The sequence below is a fragment of the Symphalangus syndactylus genome, chromosome 6 (genome assembly GCF_028878055.3).
Source record: "Symphalangus syndactylus isolate Jambi chromosome 6, NHGRI_mSymSyn1-v2.1_pri, whole genome shotgun sequence".
Taxonomy (NCBI): Eukaryota; Metazoa; Chordata; class Mammalia; order Primates; family Hylobatidae; genus Symphalangus; species Symphalangus syndactylus.
The window spans coordinates 68,746,330-68,773,417 of record NC_072428.2 but is presented as its reverse complement, the minus strand read 5'-3'; the positions used below and the strand labels follow the sequence as shown (position 1 = coordinate 68,773,417).

Genomic DNA, 27,088 nt, shown 5'->3' with positions numbered 1-27,088 from the left:
AATCAATATTGTGAAAATGGCCATATTGCCCAAGGTAATTTATAGATTCAATGCCATCCCCATCAAGCTACCAATGACTTTCTTCACAGAATTGGAAAAAACTACTTTAAAGTTCATATGGAACCAACAAAGAGCCGGCATCACCAAGTCAATCCTACGCCACAAGGACAAAGCTGGAGGCATCACGCTACCTGACTTCAAACTATACTACAAGGCTACAGTAACCAAAACAGCATGGTACTGGTACCACAACAGAGACACAGATCAATGGAACAGAACAGAGCCTTCAGAAATAATGCTGCATATCTACAACTATCTGATCTTTGAAAAACCTGACAAAAACAAGCAATGGGGAAAGGATTCCCTATTTAATAAATGGTGCTGGGAAAACTGGCTAGCCATATGTAGAAAGCTGAAACTGGATCCCTTCCTTACACCTTATAAAAAAATTAATTCAAGATGGATTAAAGCCTTACATGTTAGAACTAAAACCATAAAACCCTAGAAGAAAACCTAGGCAATACCATTCAGGACATAGGCATGGGCAAGGACTTCATGTCTAAAACACCAAAAGCAATGGCAACAAAAGCCAAAATTGACAAATGGGATCTAATGAAACTAAAGAGCTTCTGCACAGGAAAAGAAACTACCATCAGAGTGAACAGGCAACCTACAGAATGGGAGAAAATTTTTGCAACCTACTCATCTGACAAAGGGCTAATATCCAGAATCTACAATGAACTGACACAAATTTAGAAGAAAAAAACAACTCCATCAAAAAGTGGGAGAAGGACATGAACAGACACTTCTCAAAAGAAGACATTTATACAGCCAAAAAACACATGAAAAAATGCTCATCATCACTGGCCATCAGAGAAATGCAAATCAAAACCACAATGACATACCATCTCACACCAGTTAGAATGGCCATCATTAAAAAGACAGGAAACAACAGGTGCTGGAGAGGATATGGAGAAATAGGAACACTTTTACATTGTTGCTGGTACTGTAAACTAGTTCAACCATTGTGGAAGTCAGTGTGGCGATTCCTCAGGGATCTAGAACTAGAAATACCATTTGACCCAGCCATCCCATTACTGGGTATATACCCAAAGGACTATAAATCATGCTACTATAAAGACACATGAACACGTATGTTTATTGTGGCACTATTCACAATAGCAAAGACTGAGAACCAAGCCAAATGTCTAACAATGATAGACTGGATTAAGAAAATGTGGCACATATACACCATGGAATACTATGCAGCCATAAAAAATGATGAGTTCATGTCCTTTGTTGGGACATGGATGAAACTGGAAAACATCATTCTCAGTAAACTATTGCAAGGACAAAAAACCAAACACTGCATGTTCTCGCTCATAGGTGGGAACTGAACAATCAGAACTCATGGACATAGGAAGGGGAACATCACACTCCAGGGACTGTTGTGGGGTGGGGGGAGTGGGGAGGGACAGCATTAGGAGATATACCTAATGCTAAATGACGAGTTAATGGGTGCAGCGAACCAACATGGCACTTGGATACATATGTAAGAAACCTGCACATTGTGCACATGTACCCTAAAACCTAAAGTATAATAATAAAATAAAATAAAAAAATAACTGACCATGGTTCTAAAGGGACTAAATCATTCTTTCCCTATCTCTGTCTTCAAGTGGCAGGTCACCGCTGAAGACTTGAAGGAAGAGAGGTTAACCCTTTAAGATATTTGGTAAGTTCTGTCACCACAGTTTGTGTATATTCCCCTACTATTGAACTGAGATTGCTAATAAAATCAGAGAAATCAAGGTTTAAATTCTAGCTTTGGCATCTGTGAACTTGAGCAAGTTATTTACTTTTCTCTGGGCCTCAGCTTCTGCATCTGTGAAAAGGGCCATCACACTGGATTATCTCACTTACAATGAAGGATAATTGTGAAAATTAGAAATAATAAATCTGAAGAACCTGTCACAGTGCCTGCCACATCATAGATTTCCAATAAAAGCTAACTTAATATCTTTACTCAGTTATATTCATTATGTCAGGAAAGATGCCAGATGCCAAGTGTAGCAGGGCAGCTTTTACATTTAGGAGCACAAAATTTGGTTTAGATTAATGGATGTTTTCATAACCTTAAGTGAATGAGTTTCCTTCTGCCGCCATTATTTCATCTGAAATATGATCAGCTTATGCTGGTTGATTTCTAAGACATTTTAAGCTCTGACATCCTATTTTTATGGTACTGTAAATGAATTAATTGGCATGGGCTTTAGTAGAAGCCTCTCTTTTTCTTTTCCTTCACTCTTCTACAACCTTACTGCTCCTTAATCAACCACAGCACTGACTTCATTCCTATTCTCTTTTTCTGTGTTTTCTACCCTTCCAATCCACTGAAAACACTGTTGCCAAAAGGAATTTTTGGAAGCTCCAATTTGTTAAATTGCTCCAATTCAGTAAAATCTGAATTGCTTTAAGTCTCAATCTCTTTTTTCCATTTGCAGACTAAACCCTTTATTTGTTATAGTGAGATTTAAAATTCTGCAGTCATGGACAAGAGACAATGACCACAGACCCAGTGCCTCTCCTCACTATGGGTTGGCATTGTGTAAATCTCGCAGAATTTGCATCTAACCCAAATACAAAGATGCTTGATTTTATTGTGGTTTGCTTTATTGGGCTTTGCAGATAATGCTTTTTGTTTTTTTGTTTGTTTGCAATTGAAGGTTTGTGGCAACCCTGCATCAAGCAGGACTAGCATACCATTTTTCTAATAGGATGTGCTCACTTTGCTAACATTTTTAACAATAAAGTACTTTTTAATTAAGATATCTATGTTTCTTTTTAGAATAATGCTATTGCATACTTAATAGACTACAGTATGGTATAAACATAACTTGCATATGAACTGGGACACCAAAGAATTCATGTAACTTATTGTGACATTTGCTTTATTATTCTAAAACCTAACCTGCAATATTTGCAAGGTATGTCTGTATATGAGGGAAAGACTTTTTGAATAGAATGGAATTTCATTTCTACCAATTGGCCAAATAGGAAATCAAAACAGAAAGGGGTTTATAAATGGAAAAATAAGTTACATTTTTGCATACTCTACTTTGTGAACTGAGATTCACAGAAGTATAGAACTAAAGTTCTTTTCCTTGGACTTACTGGTCTCTCAAATGATCATGCCTTTAATGTAGGACACATTCAGTTGCCTCTTTCTGCAATACTGCCATATCCTTCATTTCTCCAATTAAAAATATCTGCTCCGTCTTTAAGACCTCTCTAAATAACATGATTTGCCCTTTCACAGGCCTCTCCCAAATCCCCTAAATATGGTAAATCCTCTTACACTACACAAACTCCCAATAGAGCAGTTATTTTCATAACCATTATTATTACGTGTATTTCACTAAACCAAGATAGGTGAGAAAATGAGACCTTATCTTCTATCTTTTGTTTCTCAGAGCTTAGCACAAAACCTTGGCATCTTGCAGACCTCAATGTATCTTTGTTGAATAAATGAATAAAAGGGTGGTAACCTGAGGATGATACCAGAGAGGCAATGATGAGTAGAAAGATGTTGTAGAGTGCAAGTCATCTTGTTTTTTAAAAAGCAACCTAGCCATGTATCATCAACCCACAAATCCAGTTATGATAACAATAAAAGTAATTTAAATTATCTATTTGTCTTTGCTTCACTCAGTGGTCTACAGTGAACAAATCTTCTCCCAAAGGAGAGCCAGTATCTGGACTTTCCATTTCCCTAATTAAATTTAGAGACATCTCCAAAATAGGAAAAATGCTGAATTCTGACAATTGTCGGTTATCTCTTATTCTGTTCCCATGGGATATTGTAAATTTCCCTTATCCTGATTTCTTAGATGTTGGCTGCTTTGAATCTATTTGACTTTTTCATTTCATTCATTTTTTAGGACTTTCTTTTGGTTTATGTGAGAATTACCCATTCCAATTTTCTGGATTTTAGAGCCCCACTATTGGACTAGTTCCCAGGTTCCCCACATTAATGGAATAAAACAAAGATGCAGCCAACTCAGCAAGTCATGGTCCTCTCATTTACAAAATTACAGAGTTAGAGCTCAATGGATATAAATTCTTTTCTGTGAAAAGCGAAAATGATCACGCCAGAATCATCTGGAGGACATACTTCACACACAGACTTGTGGACATTCCTCTAAGTGAGAATTGTGAGTGTGCCCAGGGTGGGTCCTGTTATCTTCAGCAGTCATCGGACAATTTAGACTTTCAGCCAGGTCTGAAATCCACTCACTCCTGTGGGTACTCCCTAGTGTTCCTTCTAGTCTATTATAAATGATAATACAATTGAGAATTTCAGCTCCAGATACCAGCAGGGAAGTTTGAGACCCTGCCCCTCAAGTCTTAATCTTTACATTTCCATTGTGGGAATAACTCTTGATGTTGAGAATGGCTGAACTAAGGTGAGCATGACAGCAGGCAACCTAAGCATAAACTTTAGGTTTATACAGCGAGTTGCTAATTCCTAAAGCCTTTTATTTTTATTATATGATTCGATCCTCTTTATAACCCTAGAATTCATCAGGGAGGAGGTTATTGTTTCAGGTTTACAATGAAAAATTTTGAGACTCAAAATGGCCGTGTCTTTTCTCCTTCACAGTTTGGTGAGTAAACCAGCAACATCAGCTGGGAAATTTTTAGAAATGCAGAATTTCAGGTTCACGCTAGTCCTATTGGACAAAATCTGGAATTTAACAAGATCCCTGGGTGATTTTCTTTTACATTTGAGAAGCATTCAATAATGTGATTTTCCAAAACTTCTGCATCAGGCACAGCTCATGGTGAGCAAAACCATCAGAAAATGAAGAGATCATTTATAAGGAGAAATATGATTGCAGCCAGTAAATCAACAGTCAGGTTGGGCACCATTTTCTTGGTGAGAAAGTTACAGGCCACAGGCAAGAAGTCAGGGCTGTCAGCAGCCTCATCACCAAATACCCAGACAAGGAGCAAGAGAGAGGGGCAGAGGTAATGAGGCACTCCCTTCAGGGATGATCCTGAGAGGAGAGCTTCTTCCTGCTGACAGGTGAGGGAGCCTGTGTGTCTTTCAGGTCTGACCTTGAGTTTTATTCCTACAGAGAAACAGAAGGGAAGAAGTGAAGGGGAAAACTGGAAATGTGACATCACCCAACCTGTAATTAATTATGTTCTCTAGTTGGTCTTGATAAGCCTCAGTAATTTTTTAAAAAGAGAACACTTGAAATCTTCCCTGTTAATCTCATACCTTTTCCTGATAGCTGTAACTTATTGAAAATACTTGATTTCAGAAGTGTCCATGCCTTTCTTCATTCCTTTATTCCACAAGCACTTGCTGAGTATTTTCTGGATGCTCAGTGCTTGGGAAATGAAAATGAAGGACATAGATTCTGTCATTCTGGTGCAATGAGGAAGACAATCAAGTAGAGGGGTAATTTTAGTAAAATCATACCATCTTATTTCATGTTACCTCAGGAGGGGATGTGTCTTTCGATTTTGTGAGAAACTCAACATTTCCTGGATGGGGAGAAAAGAAAATGTTCCAACTAGCTCCAGCCAGATAAAATCCAGACAGACTGTGATGAGTGTAAGTTGCACAACTATCCATGTGGTTAGAGGATGAGAAACTCTGGGACAGTGGGGGCTACCAGGCCATTTCTGCATCTGGAGCGAGGAAAGAGAAGTTATATATATATATATTTATAAAAATATGTATCATATATATATTTATAAAAATATGTATCATATATATTTATAAAAATATGTATCATATATATATTTATAAAAATATGTATCATATATATATAATACATATGATAAAGAGTGTTGGAAGGTGCTATATCCAGCAAATAATTAGTGTCTAATATACCTTCACATCTAAACTTCAGGTTCTTTTAAGAGCAAGAATCTATCTTTAGTTCTAGGTTCACCATGACAGCTATCACAGTGACAGGTACATGCAAAACAGGTACCAAAGAAATATCTGCTGATCAAACCAATGGAGTGTTCAGCAAATTTTCATTTACCAAGTAAGTATGTATAACCCTTCTGGGCTGGGCGTGGTGGCTTATGCCTGTAATCTCAGCACTTTGGGAGGCCGAGGCGGGTGGATCACTTTAGGTCAGGAGTTTGAGACAAGCCTGGCAATATGGTGAAATCTCGCCTCCACTAAAAATACAAAAATTAGCCAGATGTAGTGGTGTGCACCTGTAATCCCAGCTACTAGCAGGAGAATCAGTTGATCCCAGGAGGCAGAGGTTTCAGTGAGCCAAGATTGCACCATTACACTCTAGTCTGGGCAACAGAGTGAGACTCCATCTCTTTCTCTTTCTTTCTCTCTCTCTCTCTCTCTCTCTATATATATATATATATATACACACACACACACATATATAGTTATAGATATATGTACATATATCTATTTGTGTGTGTGTGTATATAAAACCCTTTTGACAAGCAGGAACTCTTTTGCTTTTAGCATCAAACACAGGCAGACACATATCAATTTCCATATCCTATTAACTATCTTGCTTTCCTGTTCTATGGAGTTGTCTAGCATTATTCTGTACAAGACCTATTTCCAATGATCATTTTAGTAACAGATATTGAGGGAAATTAGCACTTGTATTATTTCACTCGTTATCTCACTGTGTCTAGGCAAAGAGAGATGAGTGTCTTTCTCATTCTTCATATAAGGTAAACTAGGCAGCAGATTAGACTAAGACCATGTCACAATTTATGCTGGCTAATTTGTGAAGAGAGCCTCAATCTGACATTAACTCCAACCAACTATGCTGCTTTTTTCTCTTTTTTTTTTTTTTTTTTTGTATTATCTGGGTAAATGTCCAATCTTTCTTTCCTGCTACATTTTTTTCTTATTAGTATGACTAGAGATTTATCAATATTATTTTTCAAAGCACTGGATTTTTTGTTTGATATTTTCTACTGTTTTTCTGTTTTTTTTTTAATTTTATTCCCTTTTGCTCTTTTCTTTAATATTTCTTTTTGGATTTAATTTGCTCTTTTTCTAGTTTATTAAGGTAAAACTATAGATTATTGATTTGACAACTTTGATTTTTTGAGATAAGGTCTGGCCATGTCACCCAGGCTGAGGTGTAGCTGGGGTATAGTGGCACACTCATAGCTCACTGTAGCCTCCGCCTCCCAGGCTCAAGTGATCCTCTCACCTCAGCCTCCTGAGTAGGTGGGAATACAGGCATGAGCTACCATGCCTAATTTTGATATTTCTTTTCTTTTTTTTCTTTTTCTTTTTCTTTCTCTTGTTGGTACAGAGGGGGTCTCACCATGTTGCCCAGGCTGGTCTCAAACTTCTGGGCTCAAGCTATCTTAGCTCCTCAGCCTCCCAAAGTTCTGAGATTAGAGGCATGAGTCAGCATGCCTGGCCAACTGTGCTGCTCTTTAAGATAATTTTAATTCTGTTTTGAGATTTGAGAAGGACAAACTATGCCACTAAACAATTGTAGTCATTTAAGTTGAAAAATATCAAGCAGTCTTTATGTTGCCTTAGTTTGTTTCAACTTCTTTATTTCTATATTGATGTCAAGGAGAGTGTGTGTGTGTGTATGTGTGTGTTACCCCAATGAAGTAATTGCTGCAGATCCCCGAAGGTCACATACTTTCGGATTATTTTGTATGTGAATGTGTGTGTTTGTATGTATCAATGGATTTTATCTACCCATAACTCTGGATTCACAGCACTTAGAACTGAAGAGACACCAATGAGAACCATACTCATCCTATAGCCAACATTCTAAATATCTTATTAAAAACCAGCAACTTAATGGGAGCTCTAATAGGGGAGTTCCTGAAAGAAATACATTTTAAGCTAGGTTTGGTTGGGAACTGAGTGACAAATACACACTTGATCACAAAAAGCAATGCCAGATACTCTAAAATGGATAGTATTTGTTATCTGGCAGGGTACTAAAAATAAACTCATTTAGTAAAGTGCAATGTTAAAAAAATAATGAAGGACTTCTGTTTCTGGGAACATGGTGTAGAAGTACATTTCCCTATTCATCCCACTAAGTACAATTGAAAACCTTATATTTTATATAAAATAAATATAGTAGTACTCTGAAAGGTAGAGAAAAGGCGGCAGACCAGCTAGGGACCTCAGGACCCAAGGAGCTACAAAGTGGTGAATTCCAGGGTTTTCTTTTTGCCTTACGTATACTTGTCTTGGAGTTGAAGAACCCAGCAATCTGGAAATGCCCATGGTCACAAACAATGTCAAAACCCCAACAAAATCTTGTGTTGTTTTTTTTTTTTTCTGGCAAACAACAACAAAAAAACAAAACAAAAACAGGAAAAGAGCAACAGAGAAGAAAGAAAGAAAAAAAAACAACAACCTTCCAAACAGTAACCCCTCTACTGCAACCTAATGGCACTGAAAAGAACTGTGGCCTCTCCCCTACACATAGCAGTTAAGGCAAGTGGGAGACTGGACTTCTGCTTTTGCGAGGCTGTAAAGAAGCACCACAACAACCCTGCTGGGTTAGTGCCAGAGAGGGCTAAGGAAGCTAAGACACTCATCCCACCAGCCAGTGGTGAGTCATCCCCTACCCCTTATGGTGTCAGCATATACCATATGGGGAGGCTGAGCTTCCAACCTCACACCAAGATGGTGTCAAAGACAACCTAGCAGAAAGTCAAGATTTTAACCCCTTCCCAGCAGTAATGAGGCCACCCCCACCATAGTGTCAGGAAAGATCCCATGAAAAGCTGGAATTCCCATCCCCAAAAAGCAATAACAGGGAGTCCCCATCTCAGGTGTTAAAGAGGCCAAATGGGGAATCTGAACTTTTACCTTCACTTACAGGTAACAAGATGACAGAGAAAGCTAGCTAAAACAGAAGGGTTAAATAAGACCCAGAATCTCAGTATATAATGTGAAAACATCCAGTTTTCAATTCAAGTCACTTACTATATGTAAAGCCAGAAAGATCTGAAAGTGAATAAAAAAGATATTCAACAGATACAAACACCAAAATTCCAGAAATGTTAGAATTACCTGACAAGATTGTAAAGCATAGATGATAAAAAAAAAAAAAACACTTCAGTGAGCAATTACAAACATACCTGAAACAAATGAAAAAATAGAAAGCGCCAGCCAAGCAATAGAAACTGCCAGTGAAGTAATAGAAGATATTATGAAGAACCAAATGGAGATTTTAGATCTAAACCTAAAATAAGTAAAACTCTCAGTAGACGGGCTTAACAGCAGAATTTTTCCAAAGGGATCAATTCTTTGAAAACATAAACTACCACCACTCGCCTAATACAAAATAGATTATTTCAATAGTCATAACTATTCATGAAATTGGATTTATAATTTTAAAACTTCCTCTAAAATATCTCCAGGACCAGATGGTTGCATTAGTTAATTCTAGAAGAATTAAAGCCAATTTGACACAATTTCTTCCAGAAAATAGAAGAGGATGAAATACTTCCCAGTACATTTTATGAAACTGATAATGCTCCAATATAAAAACCAACCAAAGACAGTACAAAACAAATAAAATCTACAAACCAATATCCTCTTAATATACTTAACAAAATACTAGCAAATAGAATTGTTTTATATATATATATATATATATATATATATATATATAAAATGACCAAGTAAAAGTTATTTGAGGAATGCAAGGCTGGTTCTATATTCTAAATCAATTAATGCAATTACCACATTAATAAGCTAAAGAAGAGCAGTTACCTGGTCATATCAATGAAAGCAGAAAAGGCATTTCACCTAACTCAATACTCATTCAGATAATAATTTCAGATAAGCAGTTGGTTAAGAAAGAACATCTACAACAAAGCTTATATCTATAATTATACAATGATTAAAGACTGAATATTTTTCCCCTAAAAGCAAGAATAAGGCAAGGATATCCATTCTAACCACTCTTATTCAACATGTTGCTAAAAGTTCTAGCCATTGTAATAAGGCAAGGAAATAAATGAAAATGCATACAAATCTAAAAGGAAGAAATAAATGCAAATGGCATGATTGTGTACATAGAAATTACCAAGCAATTTACAAAAACAAAACAAAAACCTCCTAGAAATAATAACCAAGTTTAGGAAGGTTGCATAATACAAAATAAACATACAACAATCAATTATAATCCCATACAGTATATACTTCAGTTCTCCCCAAATTGATAATCAGGTTTAATGTAATTTCTATCACAAACCCACCAAGATTTTTTGTGGTTATAGACAAAACTATTCTAAAATTTATATTGGAAGGCTAATGAGCTAGAATATCTCAAACTATTTTAACAAAGAAGAATAAAGTGGAAGGAATCCATCTACCCAAATTTCAAAATTTGCTTTTTAGGTACAATCATTAAGACTGTGTGTGTGGTACTGATGGTGTGGTATGGATAGACTGTGTCAGGGCTGGAGGGGTAGGCACATAAATCAATGGAACAGAAGAATCCAGAAGTATTTCCATATAAATGTACCCAACTGATATTTTGACAAAGGTGCAAAAGCAATTTAATGGAGGAAAGATTGCTTTTTCAATAAATGATGTTGGAGCAATTGGACGTCCAATAAATAATAATAAAAATAAAGCTTGGCCTGTCTCACACTTTCTACATTAACTCAAAATGGAACATGGGCTTACATATAAAATATGTAACTATCAAGCTTTTAGAATAAAAACATAAGAAAAAATCTTGTAAGTCTAACTAGGCAAAGAGTTTATAGACTTGACACCAAAAGCATGATCCATAAAAGAAAAAAATTGATAATTTGGACTTCATAAAGATTTGTAAAATTTGTTCTGCAAAAGAACCTACTGAGAAGATGAAAAGATAAACTACGCAGGAAAATACATTTGCAACCTACAAAGAACTAGTATTTAGATTATAATAAAGAATTCTCAAAACTCAACAGCAAATAAAACAAATAGCAAACAATTCACTTAGAACATGGGCAGAAGACATAAAGAGACATTTCACCAATATGCAGATAGCAAATAAGCACATGAACGATATAAAACATCATTAGCCATTAAAGAAGTGTAAATTAAAACCACTCTGAGTGAACAAAAATCAATTCTAAGTGGGGTGCATAATGTTTCATTCCATTTACATATCATTCTTCAAATGACAAAATTATAAAATGAAGAACAGGTTCATGGATGCAGGGAGTAGGGGTGGGGAGTGGGTGTGACTATAAAAGGACAAGAGAGATCCTTATGGTAATGGAAATGTTCTAAATCTTGGCTATATCCATGTCAACATCTTGATTGTATTGTATTATAATTTTTCAAGAGGTTACCAGTGGGGAAAACAGTAAAGGCTACACTGGACCTATCTGCATTATTTCTTACAACTTCATGTGAATCTATAATTAATTCAAAATAAAATAAAAATAAAAATAATAATTAACTGTAACTGGTTCTTATTCCAAAAAAGGAATAAAATTAATCTCAGGACAAACTCCACAGAAATCTGTGTGAAAAAGAAGTCTTCTGAAGGGCATGGTCTGAAATGAGAAAGGATGGGGGTGAAGAGGGTTGAATTATCGAAAATAATAATTTTGAATGGTTAGGGGAATCCCAGGACAGAAACAGTAAAGGGATCAGGAAATGAAGAAAAGGGGGGAGATGTGTGGAAGTTCAAAATCAAAGGATCAGGAGCATATTGGAAGAGCCCCCTCAAAATAAGGCCAAAGAGGATTTTCACATGGATGAAATGACTGAGGAGATGTTTTTTAAAAGGATATCTAATACTTAACTTTTAGTAACTTGTCATATAACAACCCTTAATTTCTCCAGATCTTCTAGAACAGCTTTTTGGTTTGTGTTCCCTTGAAGGAGACTGGAAGACAAGAAGGGAGGAGAGACCCGCCCTTCCCGAAGTGCTTGTTGTTTCTACCAGCATTAGCCTGGCAAGGGCTCTACACCGTGGCCACGGGAGACTATTTCCAGACTCCACACGGTCTCCTCCTCAAGCTTCTACATTCTAATATCTCCAAACTCTTCCCTTTGTTATCCCGTCTCATCGCTGCCCCATCTCTTCCCATTGTAGCTGTTTGCTGCAACTGCTACCTCAGTGTTACCTTCACATTCCTTTTTCATTTTTCTATTCCCTAATGTATTGTAAACCAAACCTTCATATTTTTTTCTGTTAAATACCTTGGATGGTTTCTTTTTTCATGATCAGAATTTAATATTATACTCATATAAATAATGTTCATGAGTGCAAGATTTTTATAAGCACAGATGGAGACAAGTGGTAGACTTGGAAGATGTACAGACTGAAAGCTTCACTTCCTTTGAGACTGACCACAGGCAGAACTAGGAAAGTAATTTAGCATTGCACAAGAGTACTGCCTCAAATCAATAGCCTTTTATGTTAATATAATATTTATGTTTTCCCAAATAATAAATTCAACTGGGTCAACTTTTTGCCGCTAGGTATAAAATAACACTTTTGGGTGGATTTTCTGCCAGGCTACCTATGAGGTTAGCATATAATTCATTTATTTGTCTTTTAATCTAATCCGTTATGATGACATGGCAGAAATAATTTTACAAGAAAATGTATAATTATCATTCCAAAGGGAATCAAAAGTTAGAAAGACTTCAAGTTGAAACCTCAATTGTATCTTAAATGGTGCTTCTGTAGGTAATAAATAGGCCCCTATTTCATGGATTTACCCTTTAGTCATTGCAGTGTATTTCAAGCACACAGGCATGTTATTTGTAATTGAGATACACATCCAGATTTCAGTTTAACTTGGAAGACCTCTATAAAAAGGCTGATTATACTGAAGTGCTTCACTGAGTGGTCCAGGACAATCATGGATTAATTCAGGGAGATGCTGGAAGGTTATTGGCTGTGTAAGAAAGGGCTTGAAAGGACCACCCTACCTAGACATGGTAGAAACCCCAGACTAAGAAAAGACCACCCTACCCAGACGTGGTAGAAACCCCTGCACAAACTTCTCTTCATGATGCCTTTCTGCCATGTTCCAGGTTTTTCTCTGCTTTCTGGTGGCACCAAACTCCATCCTCAAGAACTCTTAAGTTGTTGCTTCTCAACTTCTCAACAAGGCAGAGAAGCTTGGGTAGAGAAAGGTGTTTCAGCTAATATTTCCTAAATTGGAAAATGCCAATCTAGGTAGAACTTCCTATCTTGCCATTGGTGGATTCGCTTATGCTAAAGGAAATTTTTTTTTTTTTTTGGCTTCATGCAAACTGAAAAATCTAGGCTTCTTTTTAAGTACAAATTGATTCCCAGCTCAAACAATGTTATCCGCCTCTTGGCTGTTTCCTCAGAGCTACTTCAGTTCTCAATTCTGCCCAGAGACACCAAGGAAGCTTCACATTTACAGAATCTCATTCCTGTCTAGCAGTTGAGAGTTTGTTTTTCTGAAAGCTTAAGTAGAAGTCTTCAGGTTGTGCCTTCTCTGGCAGACCTGCTTTGAGACATGTGCCCACTTTTAAAATGCACTGAGTCAAACAGGATAGAATGAGGTAACTAGGCTGGACCAAAACACATGTTCTACTCATGTATTCTGTGAGTGAAATCAACTTTACCTGAAAAATATGAGATGGGAGTGGGCAAGGAACGGCTCAGAGGAAAATGAGGATACCAGTGCTACTAAAAGGAATGGATCTGGGGAAACAACAACAACAAAAAGATCACTATATGTTATTTCTGTTACAAAGCCATCTTGTAGCATCTCTACCTGAGTACTAATTTCTTTTCATATCTCTGATTTGGCTTCTCTGCTTTCAAAACACCTAGCAGCTGCCTGGCTAATCTGGAACTTGAGTCAGTTTATTTCTTGCTGTATTCACTGAGGATTCATCTTTGTTCTAAGATGAACCTCCATACGTGATATTGTGGGTGGTGCATAATAGTGCTGTTGTCTTTTTAAGGTCATTGATAGGGCTCTTGAGAAAATATAATTTAGCAGACTGTGGAGTCTGTGTTCTCATAACTGCAACCAAGTTGACTTGACTCTAAATTAAGAAAATAAAATTTCAATAATATGACCTGTCCCTAGGTCCCTTTGCTGCTGATTCTAGAATTAGGAATGTCCAATTTAGAAGATCTGAATAACCAGTACAGTTTGAAGCCTGGGGCACAGCTGTCATTAAGGTATGAGTAGATGAGTCAGGCTGTCATTAAGGTATGAGTAGATGAGTCCAGTTTTTGCCTACACACTGGACAACTAGCTGTAGCTGTACTTACACAGAAGGATGGGGAGAAGAGGATGCTTGTAGATGGGATCTAAATGCTTATCTAACACAGCAGTGAGCAAGCTTTGAGAAACTGTTTTGTTGGGTTTTTCATAGGAGGCTGATTACACTAGGATCTAAGTGAGATATATCTTATTTTTCTGGGCAAAAATCCATTAGAAGAACTAAAGGAAGTTCAGAAGAGATTTGGTGAGATGATAGAAGGAAACTGTTGTGACAGCTTAGTTATGCTTATAGAGAACTAAGCACACAGAGTCACCACACTACCCAGACATGTTAGAAACCCCTGCACAAACTTCTCTTCATGATGCCTTTCTGCCATGTTCCAGGTTTTTCTCTCCCTTCTGATGGCACGAAACTCTGTCCTCAAGAACTCTTAAGTGTCGCTTCTCAGCCTGAATCTCTCTCTCTTTTTTTTTTTAATTTTACTTTAAGTTCTGGGATACATGTGCAGAACGTGCAGGTTTGTTACATAGGTATACATGTACCATGGTGGTTTGCTCTACCTATCAACCTGTCATCTAGGTTTCAAGCCCAGCATGCATTAGGTATTCGTCCTAATGTTCTCCCTCCCCTTGCTCCCCTTGAATCTCTTATTTAGCTAATCTCCCTGGATATAGCTGGTAGGCTTGGGGTGGACATGGTGTTCAAAACTAGGGACCTGGAACTGAGACATGGAGAGAGCAAACAATTTCACCCTCAGAAGCAGCACCAAAATCCTGGATCATGATGATCCAGGAGGCTGCCACTATCCCTCTCCGCCCCGCCCCACCCCTCCCGTGCATTGTCCAAATATCCTCCTTTCCTCTTTACTTCCCGGCCCCTTCAGCTTACAGTAAATGGAGGTGCTGCTTCTTTAGTCAGAGAACACACATTCATCTCATTTTATTCTTGTCCACACTTAAACACACTGATTGTAGGCAAGAATTATAGAGGCGTTTGGTGTACCAGCTAAGGAAAAGTTTACAAATGTCAAAAGTTCTTAATACACTTGTTAATTTAACACATATATTCTCTATGAATCATCAAAGCTAACAGAAGGAACTGATATTATGGGTAATCCAAATATAATTTGTTTGGTTTTGAAAATCGTTCTGTTCTGACACTTGAATGCCAGTGTGCCTGGTGTTCAGGGAATTCACAACATGGAAGCAGCCATATGGTACCTCGTGGCCAGTGGCCTCTGAAAGAACAAGTGATTTCTCAGTCCTACTCCTGGTAATTGCCTCCCTGCTCTGGATCCCTCCCAAGCAAAAGTAGACACATTTCCCAACCCAGTGCAAAGCATCAGGCTGAGTGGAGCTGTCTACACCTTCTCATCGTATATGGAATTCTTTCTTCTCGTACTTACAATAAGGATGACAGTAGGTACAATGAAAGGGCCTCAAACAAAAATAGACAACCCAAACCAACTTGCATCTATCTTCCTTCCTTCCATAACGGTGTATCTTTTAGTATTATTTCTGCCTTTAAAGATTATCTTGGGTTTATTATCAAAAATGGAAGAACATTCCATGCTCATGGGTAGGAAGAATCAATATCGTGAAAATGGCCATACTGCCCAAGGTAATTTATAGATTCAATGCCATCCCCATCAAGCTACCAATGACTTTCTTCACAGAATTGGAAACAACAACTTTAAAGTACATATGGAACCAAAAAACAGCCCACATTGCCAAGTCAATCCTAAGCCAAAACAACAAAGCTGGAAGCATCATGCTACCTGACTTCAAACTATACTACAAGGCTACAGTAACCAAAACAGCATGGTACTGGTACCAAAACAGACATATGGACCAATGGAACCAAACAGAGCCCTCAGAAATAATGCCACATAGCTACAACTATCTATCTGATCTTTGACAAACCTGACAAAAACAAGCAATGGGGAAAGGATTCCCTATTTAATAAATGGTGCTGGGAAAACTGGCTAGCCACATGTAGAAAGCTGAAACTGGATCCCTTCCTTACACCTTATACAAAAATTAATTGGAGATGGATTAAAGACTTCAATGTTAGACCTAAAACCATAAAAACCCTAGAAGAAAACCTAGGCAATACCATTCAGGACATAGGCATGGGCAAAGGCTTCATGTCTAAAACACCAAAAGCAATGGCAACAAAAGCCAAAATTGACAAATGGGATCTAATTAAACTAAAGAGCTTATGCACAGCAAAAGAAACTACCGTCAGAGTGAACAGGCAACCTACAGAATGGGAGAAAAATTTTGCAATCTACTCATCTGACAAAGGGCTAATATCCAGAATCTACAATGAACTCAAACAAATTTACAAGAAAAAAACAACTCCATCAACAAGTGGGTGAAGGATATGAACAGATACTTCTCAAAACAAGACATTTATGCAGCCAAAAGACACATGAAAAAATGCTCATCATCACTGGCCATCAGAGAAATGCAAATCAAAACCACAATGACTTACCATCTCACACCAGTTAGAATGGCCATCATTAAAGTCAGGAAACAACAGGTGCTAGAGAGGATGTGGAGAAATAGGAACATTTTTACACTGTTGGTGGGACTGTAAACTAGTTCAACCATTGTGGAAGTCAGTGTGGTGATTCCTCAGGGATCTAGACCTAGAAATACCATTTGACCCAGCAATCCCATTACTGGGTATATGCCCAAAGGATTATAAATCATGCTGCTATAAAGACACATGCACACGTATGTTATTGTGGCACTATTCACAGTAGCAAAGACTTGGAACCAACCCAAATGTCCAACAATGATAGACTGGATTAAGAAAATGTAGCACATATATACCATGGAATACTATGCAGCCATAAAAAATGAGTCCATGTCCTTTGTAGGGACATGCATGAAGCTGGAAACCATCATTCTCAGCAAACTATCACCAGGACAAAAAAACCAAACACCACATGTTCTCACTCATAGGTGGGAATTGAACAATGAGAACACATGGACACAGGAAGGGGAATGTCACACACCAGGGCCTGTTGTGGGGTCGGGGGAGGGAGGAAGGATAGCATTAGGAGATATACCTAATGCTAAATGACGAGTTAATGGGTGCAGCACACCAACATGGCACATGTATACGTATGTAACTAACCTGCACGTTGTGCACATGTACCCTAAAACTTAAAGTATAATAAAAAACCAAAACCAAAAAAAGAATCAAAATTATGTAGCTAAAATAAACTGTAGCTAAAATAATTTTCCAAATGATTATTTGAAATACAACCCTAAAATTCACCTAAAATTCAACTCCCATTCAGACTGACTTAAATAATTAGGGTATATTCCCACCAGGAAACAGTGTGAAGCCTTTAATAAGAATGAAATTTACTTTCTATGGGAATATTGGGCTGGAAAAAAAAAAAGGAATGAGATAAACATATGTACATGAAAAGATGCCCATGCTAAATTGTTAAAAGGAAAGAAGAGGTTACAATAAGTATAGCACTCTGTTTTTACTAACTAGTTAACTGAATACGACAGACTAATATGAATGAGAAAAAGATCTAGAAGAAAGCCTACCAAACTGTTAACAGTATTTACCTCTACAGGATAGACTTGAATGAATAAGAATGAAGAGCTTTTACTTTTTTTGTTGTTTTTTTGAGACAGTCTCGCTTTGTTGCCCTGGCTGGGGGGCAGTGTTGTGATCTTGGCTCACTGCCATCTCTACTTCCTGGATTCAAGAGATTCTCATGCTTCAGTCTCTTGAGTAGCTGAAATTACAGGTGTACACGACCACATACAGCTATTTTTTTGTATTTTTAGTAGAGATAGGGTTTCACCATGTTGGTCAGGCTGGTCTTGAACTCCTGACCTAAAATGATCTGCCCGTGTTGGGCTCCCAAAGTTTTGGGATTACAGGTGTGAGCCACCGCACCTGGCCTACTTTTTTTCTTACATAATTCAAAAAATAGTAGAGTAATGAGTGATTTAGTATTACTTATTCTTTTTATTTTCATATTAAGAAATTGAGTGTTTCTACAATTCTTTGTGATTCTATTTGAAAATAGGACCATTTGCTTTTTGAAAGCAAATTCATCTAAAATTCATCTTGCTCATTTTTATGTTTCTATTAACTATCGTGTTGACAGTGTTTTAACAAACAGTGGAATTTTTTTGTATCCTTATGTATTTTTACCCTTTGATCTACTTTTGTTCACTTAAAAAAAAAACTAGGCAGTTTGTCTCAACATTTTACTTAAAATTTTAATTATTTACATTTAAATGCATTTTAAGATGTCTTTAATAGTTACAAAAATCGTACACAATAAGGCTGAACTCAATATCATCTTGTTATAAGAGGTATATATCATGGGGAGACTGAATTAAAAGAACTTTCCATTTTTTCATCTATTTTAAGAACACATGATCAGATGTGGAGACTCTCCCCAGGGTTTTCATTTTATATAACTAGTCTTAGAATAAACTGATAAATTAGTTTTATTAAAATATAAGAAGTAATTTGTTATTAAAAGTACAACATTAAAGAGGAAAATACTACTAATAGTTAAAACTTATTGAACACTTATCATTTGATAAGTAAATGTACTAACTTATTTAGCCCAACTAGAAAACGATGATAGTTTCTCTCTCTTCCTTCCTTCTTTCCTTCTTTTTCTTTTCTTTTTTCTTTTTTTCAGGGTCTTGCTCTGTTACATAGGCTGGAATGCAGTGATACAATCATAGCTCACTGCAGCCTCAACCTCCTGGGCTCAAGCAATCCTCCCACCTCAGCCTCCTGAGTACCTGAAACTACAGGTTTGCACAACCACACCTAGCTATTTCTTTTTTCAAATTGTTTATGTTGTGTAGAGACAGGTCTCACTATGTTGCCCAGGCTGGTCTGGAACTCCTGGGCTCAAATGATCCTCCTGCCTCAGCCTCCTAAAGTGCTGGGATTATAGGAATGAGCCATCTTGCTCTGCCAATAGCCTTTGTTAGTATCCCTATGTTGCAGATCAGAAGACAAGCAGAGAAAAGTTAAGTAACTTGCCTAAGGCTGACAACAAGTGAGAGGCAGAAAGGGATTTAAAGACAATTTTAAATCTAGTATTCTCCCTTAATTTCTAGTATACTAGTTATACTAGTATACTAGGTTATACTAGAAATTAAGAAAGAGAGGGTGGTTTCCCCAGGGATAGGAGGAAGGCTTCTTAGATTGGATGGTATGTGTACTATATCATATATACAGTATGGTTAAGAGACGAGTATGTGGGTTGGCAATTTAACGGAGGAGAAGGTTCTATTTAGAGAACTCCGTTCAGGAGTTAAGGCACACTGAAAGTAACTCACCTCCAGGTAAAAAGCAGTATACAATATTATGGGTACTTCTGAAAAGAAAGAAACTCATTTATAATCCAATTGCCTTAAAACAAAAATGATCCTAAATTTTTCTTTTATTTATCAAGCGTATATTGAGCACCAGCTCTGTTAATGCTCCCTTCTGAATATGGGGTGTAGGAATATATTTAATATAATCCTTACCTGCAGGTAGCTCACAGCCAGATATGGATCATTGAAAACGCTGCAAGTCTATTTATACTGACAAGTAGATTCACATCCCAAATTGTATTTTTAGTGGGACGCCTCTTTCTGAGCAATCACCACCTGCAGTTGTTCTTTGTAAGCCTCCTGGGATAAATGAGTATGAAGAATAGCAGTTGGAACAGTACAACCAAAATCTTTACTTTGTCATACAGATGCAATCGCACGTCATCATGTTCCTTGTCTCCTCTCTTCTGAGTTGACTCTCTGAACTGTTGGATCCATCTCCTCCACTGTTTCTAGCACTGTTGCTATTCTAGAATGCATCAAAAAAACTAGCCTAGCCAGGGTTCCCTGGGAAATTGGGTGAAGTTGTGCAAAGGAAGCCTGGTGGAAGACAGAGCTGCAGCTCAGTGCTGCGGTCATCTTCAGCATTGATGAATGAGTCATCCTTCACAGATTAGCTGGTCAGGTCCTGTGAGGAAAGTCTGCTCTTGCTCATCCCTGAGTAATAAAGCTCAACTAACTCCTTAGCAGCACCAGCCCCAGACTGTCACCTGCCAGCTTAGTTTGCCTCTCTTCCTCTTCATTTAGAATTATCTACAATGACATAGCAACTCTCTTGGGGACTCAAGCCTCCATATATTACCATTCTCAATAGGTAAAGTCTTTGGGACTGAGAATGCAAAAAACAAACAAACAAACAAAAAACCACCATTTGACTTATTTAGAATTAAAGGAAGGAAATTCCTGAGTGATTCAGTGTTCTCATTTTACAGATGAGGCACAGAAAGTTGAGCTCGCTTTCCGGAAGTCGATGGCTGAGTGAAGTGATCTAGCTTCAGGGTCAGAACTTTACTACCACATTTTAATTGACAACAGTTTGGTAATTTTTATTATTTTTTTAATTATAGGGAAGGTAATAACTTTTCTGAAATTCAGTCAGGAACATAGGTTTGAAGATTTTGAAACAGAGATGTGAAAGAGAAACTAGGCCAAAAAGGACCTGAGGGTAAAATCATAAGGTTGACAATCATGACAGTTAAAGAGGGTAGTGGCGATTCTTTCACTGGTTGGACCTCTCTGCTCATTATCCACGAATGATGAACTAACTCCATGCTAACACTCAAGCACAGGCCATTAACAGAGTGGCTGTCTCTCAGTGCTGCACAAAGGGTAAATGAGTAGGATTTGAACTGGTAGAGGTAGAGGGGCATTGTGACATGAACCATCCTCTCCTGCTTCACTAAGACATTGCTGTTCCCTCCGTAAAGACTTCCTGATCATAGCGTGGCAGGTGCCAATGTTAGAAAAAGCCTTAGATAAGTTCGTGTCAAAATCAATGTGGAAAACCCTTCCCGATCACTACAGATAGACAAAGGCTTTATATTTTGCTTAAACGCCACTTATAAGAAGCACATTACCTCAACAGACAGCCCATCCTATAATTGGATGACTTAATAGAAAGAAAGTACTACCTTTATTTTTGCAGTCATCTGCCTTCTATAACATTTGCCCACTGGTCCCCTCCAAGAAGTGTGAGACCACCTCTTGGGACTTGTAAACTGATCAGCTCTACCTTTGATTTCCCTCACCCTATAACCAGCCAAGATGATTTCCATTTGAAATCATCAGTTCTTCTCTGAATACCTTCATTAAACATACATTTATTATATACTTACTCTATGTGCAAATCATGCCAAAAGCTAAGAATATTGAGCAGATAAACAACTGTCCTTCTTAGTTGATGGTACAGATATTTAGAAAAACAATTATAGTGTAACATGATCGTTGATGTGCCTAACCCTAACCCTAACCCTAACACAGATGCTTAGCACAATGCCTGGTACATGGTAGCTACTTGATAAATATTCGTAGAAAAATAAATTCCTTAAGTTAGCATTAATTGGGCAGGTGATGAGAGAAACTTTTTAGAAGAATTGGCATTTGAATTAAGTCTTTGAAAACTAAATACTTATGACCTACACCAAGTAAGAGTTTCTAAGCTGAACTCAATTTTAACTTCTCAGTATACTCAGATCTAGGAAATAGTGAAGTCAGGTTTGGTGGATGCTCAAGGCAGGAACTATGACCCTTATTCTGGTTTTCTAGTATTGCCAGTGAGAGAGAAGAGCTTCTACTAGCCACAGGCCTTCTTTACTCTCCTTGGTTCAAGACTTCACCATCCCTACCACTGAGCACACCAACCTCCCTCATTTACCCAGTGTGCACATGCTATCCTGGAAGAGGAAAAGGAGACAAGAAATGCAAATATAAAAGCAGCCTTCAGGAGCCACAAGATATGTCCATTTGTTTGCACATGCACGCTCACACACATACACACAACACACATTTGTATACACAATGAGAGGCAATGAAACGCAGTGGAAAAACTGGATCTTTGGAATAAGGTAGGCATTGGTTTGAGCCTTGCCTCCACCACTTCCTACCTGAATGACCCAAAGTGAACCCTTCATCTTCTCAAGCCTCAGTTTTCTCACTTGTAAAAGGGAAAAAAAGAGTTACCATCCCACAGAGCTGTTAAAAGAGTTATCTGAAAGTGTGTATGCAACATGCCACCTTTCCTGCAAAGTAGAGAAAGGCTTACTTTCACCTTTCAAAATCTGTTGCCTGGTGAAGTAGAGTGAGTGTCTCCTTCATCATAATAAGGTCGTCTCCCACCAAGGTGCTAGAAGGCCCTTTCTCCATCAAAAATTTACTCAACAGAAAAAAGGCCACCAGTTAATATTTCAGTTTATGACCTCCAAGGACTATCTTGCAAACCATCTCACACTTCCTCATAAATGTTGCATCAGCTGAGATATTTTCTGAGATTTTGCTCTCTGAGTTCAAGGCTATGTCTTGTTTCTCTTTGTATCACTTTAAGTATCCTGTGCTTGTAAAGTGTTTTTGCACTGCAGGTGAAGGTCAGCATGACCTGGGAAAGGGGCACAGCCTTACTTACAGACTTCCAAGGCATGTGCATTTTCAGTTCGAATACAGATTCCATTACTTGCCAAATTGGGGAGGCAAGTTAACCTCCCAGACGTTCCTTCTCCCATCAGTCAAATAAGGAAAACAGTGTCCTTCTTACAGGTGTGTTAGGGAATTCGCAGAAATACTTTAGCAAAGAACTTAGAACAATGCCAAGTGTGTGTGTGTGTGTGTGTCTATATTTACTTTAGCTTTTTGTTGTTTCTCTGAGATGAAAGAAGGCTTAAAAATGTGTTTTTATTTTCTTTTTAATTTTCTCTTTGATCTTCAGTCACTCTCTGACCTTGGAGAGGTGGACATAATGAGGAAAGCCATCAACTAGTATTTTTGAAAAGTTAACTATTCTCTCTGGGTCGATGATTCCTCAACTACAAAACTGTGATGCAAATGCTACCTTCACAGTGTTCCCATAAGAATTAAATGAGCCAGCATCTGTGCAGTGTCTTGCTCAGAGCATTATTGGTAGTGATGATTACTAATGCTATCATTAAATGCATCCAAAGCACCGACTCGCTTCTTTCCTAAAACAACCTCAGAATTATTGGTTTACATGAGGAATAACATCACCATCTTTTAAAAAATGTATCTGCATTAGGTTGTCAAAAAGCTGCCACACACACAGACATGCACACACAAACACACACACACACACACAGAATTAATTGACTCTTACATTGGAGCAAGATACAAATACCTTCTATTCTCTAGTACTAATTATGTTTGTTTGTGTGTTCCTACTAATGAATCAAGTTTATGCTTAAGGACAAAATAAATAAAGAAATTATTTCCAATTTAAGACTAAGAATCTAAGAATATTTAAAAAGTATCCTGCTGTTTTTTGAATAAATTCTCTAAAAAGTAGAAAAAAAAGGGCAATCCCTTTAATGAATGAGTCTCCTCTAGCATTTCCACTTAGCTATTGCATTTGGAAATGAAACCGTCTCTTTCCGGTTTCATTTTCAAAGGTGGTAATATTAATACTAATACTAACAAAGTAGCAAATATAACTACTTCAACGACTCCAACACAGGACCACCATGTTTAAACTTCATGTAACATTAATCACTTTGAAAAATATCTTATTTGGAGGAGAACAGGACAGCTACCAGGATTAAATCAGTTGTTGTCATATACAGGTCAAAGTCAAAATTAATCAACTAATTACATAATAGTCATAGTTATTCCTCCCTTTTCTTCTTCCTCTATTCTTCTATTTTCTCCTTCCTTCCTTCTTTACTTTTTCCTTCTCTCTCTCCTTCTGATTCCCTTTTCTTTTTTCCTCCCTGCCTTCCATCTCCCATCCATTTCTCTTCCTTTATTCCTCCTCTCTGTTTCCTCTCTTTTCCTCCCCTCCCTCCCTTTTCCCTTACTCTTGCTTCCATCTTTCCTCCTTCCTTATTTTATTCCTTTAAAATATGTACTGAGTGTGAACATGTTCCAGCCACTGTATAAGGTTGTTAGAATAAAAAAAAAATAACTACTACATTTCCATGTACCACAAACCTCATACTGAAAATTTCCTCAGTGTTTTGCAGTGTAGAAATAATTTGGCTCCTTTATTTTAAAAGTGAAAATCTCCGTAAGATGACTCAATTATATATTTTTTTCAGGTGAGAAAAATGAGGCTTGGAAAATTTGAATGACTTGTCAAATATGAATATAACAGGTAATTAAGCATTGCCCTGTCTTAAAAGGGTGAAAATAAATAAGTAGGAAAATTCTGTATTTAAAAGTATTCCCACAGAGGAAAAAAAAACTAGATCTCCATGATTGAAACAAAAGCAGTACTTTCTACTTAGGAGTTACTCTGCTCCAGTAGCTTGTATTTTTAAAATAATAAATGTGAAATAAAGATGGTCCAGAAGTAATAGAATTCTCCTCGTTAGAGGGTGTGCATTGTGGGGGTGGATGACAGATTTACCAGTATAGTCTTTCCCTTTTGAGGCTGCACAATCTGTCTCCCTAATGCAATATAATTATCATCCAAAGTGACACACTGCATGAAGCATCTTGGGATGGAAGTGGAGTTTATTGTGTTCTGGAAATATTTACAGTCATATAAGTTAGACGCTGTCATGAAACCAGTCTAAAACACTATTTAAAATTCTTACTTAGTATATGTTTAAAACATTCTCTTCAAAACAAAGGGTACAGGTGCTTTTGAGAATACCTATTACTTATCTGTCTACTTGTCTACCATTTTTCTCCTTCCTTGTGGTTGGCAGAATCCTGATTTTGCTCAAGTACAGTCCTATGCTCATGTGCTTCAGTTGCTTAGAAGACTAGATCATCTCTTTAATCATTTTTATCCAATATGCTGCTTCAAAATGGGACTTAGAGTTTTGTTGAAATAAACTAGCTGCTATGTGAGAAAAAGAAGGCTCTACCAACAAATATTTTTACTCAGTTATTCATTTAAAACTTTTTCCTGAGTGCTTACTATGTGCCAGGCATGTACTAGGACCTGGGGATGCAAGGATGAATAATACCAATCTCTAAGCTCAAGGAGCTTACAGCTGGTAAAAGAGAAAAGAGTCAAAAGGTACCTAAAGTACAGACAGAGTAATGTTGTCATATCTAAATGTGTATATATATAATATATATATTACATATATATATTATATATAGAGAGATTTACAATGAAATTATTTCTCAATAAACCCATAAGCTGAAAACATCATGTCAAAAATGCATTTAATATGCCTAACCTACTAAACATCATAGCTTAGCCGAGCCTACCTTGAACATGCTCAGAACACTCATATAAGCCTACAGTTGGGCAAAATCATCTGGTAACACAGTACACTGTAGAGTATTGGCTGTTTACCCTTATCCCATGGCTGAATGACTGGGAGCTATGGCTTATTGCCACTCCCCAGCAACACAGGAGAGTATCACCAGCCCAGAAAATGATCAAAATTCAAAGTATGGTTTCTACTTAATATGGATTGCTTTCACACCATCATAAAGTTTACGCATTTTAAAGTCAAACCATCATAAGTCAGAAACTGTCTGTAGTTATACAGAGCAGTCCTCATGAATACATTAATGACATTATCAAAGGAATGGGTTCCCTATTGTCAGAGTGGGTTTACCTCCTCTTGTTCTCTCTGTCTTTTCACCATGTGCTGCCTTCTGTCCTGTTATGATGCAGCAAGAAGGCCCTTGCCAGATGCCAGCCCCTCGGTCTTGGACTTTACAGCCACCAGAACTGCGAGCCAGTAAATCTCTAATTATAGATTACCCAATATGTGGTGTTCTGCTATATTTATATAATATGTACTAAAACAATGATAAAGGAATCAATTCATCAAGAAAATGCAACAACTGCAAATACATATTCACCCAACATGGAAGTACCAAAATATAAAAAGCAATGATTAACAGATCTGAAGGGAGAGATAGACTACAATACAATAATACGCAGTAATTCAATACTCCATGTTCAGTAATGGACAGATCATCCAGAGAGAAAATCTGTAGGAAAATGTTAAACTTAACAAATACTCCATTCAACAGCTGCAAAATACACATTCTATTCAACTGCACACAAATGATTCTCCAGAATAGATCACATATTAAACCACAAAATAGGTCCTAACAAATTGAAGAAGACTGAAATCATATCAAGTATCTTTTCTGACCACAATGGTCTAAAATTAGAATTTAATAATAGGAAAAATATCAGAAAAAGTCACAAATATGTGAAAATTGAACAATGTGTTCCTAAACAACCAATGGGTCAATGAATAAATGAAAAGAGTTTTTTTTTTAATCTTGAGAAGAAAATGGAAACACAACATTTAAAACTTATGGGATGCATAAAAATAACAGTCCTAAGAGGGAAGATTATAATAATAAATTCCTACATCAAAAAAGAAGATCCCAAATAAGATAACATTAAACCTTAGAGAAACAGAAAAAGAAGAATAAACTAAGCTCAAAATTAGCAGAAGGAAGAAAATAATAAAGATCAGAGCAGAAATAAATAAAATAGAGATTATAAAAACAATAGAAAAGATAAACAAAACTAAGGATTGTTTCCTCGAAAAGATAAACAAAATTGACAAACCCACATCTAGACTATGGGAGGTCTCAAATAAAGGGAGAAGACTCAAATAAATGAAAAGATAAATGAAAGAAATGACATAACAACCCATGCCACAGAAATACATTTGTCAGACTGACTTACAGTAGGTGAATTTTATTAAAGGATCATAAGAGACTACTAAAACAATTATATACCAACAAATTTAACTTAAATGAAATGAATAAATTCCTAGACATATACAATCCACCATGACTGAATCATGAA

General features: G+C 37.1%; 1 long non-coding RNA gene across 4 annotated transcripts in view; it reads right to left on the bottom strand.

Annotated features, from left to right (window-relative positions):
- Positions 1–27,088, bottom strand: part of LOC134736905 (uncharacterized) — a 503,219-nt gene that overhangs the window by 29,464 nt on the left and 446,667 nt on the right. The window lies entirely within an intron of this gene.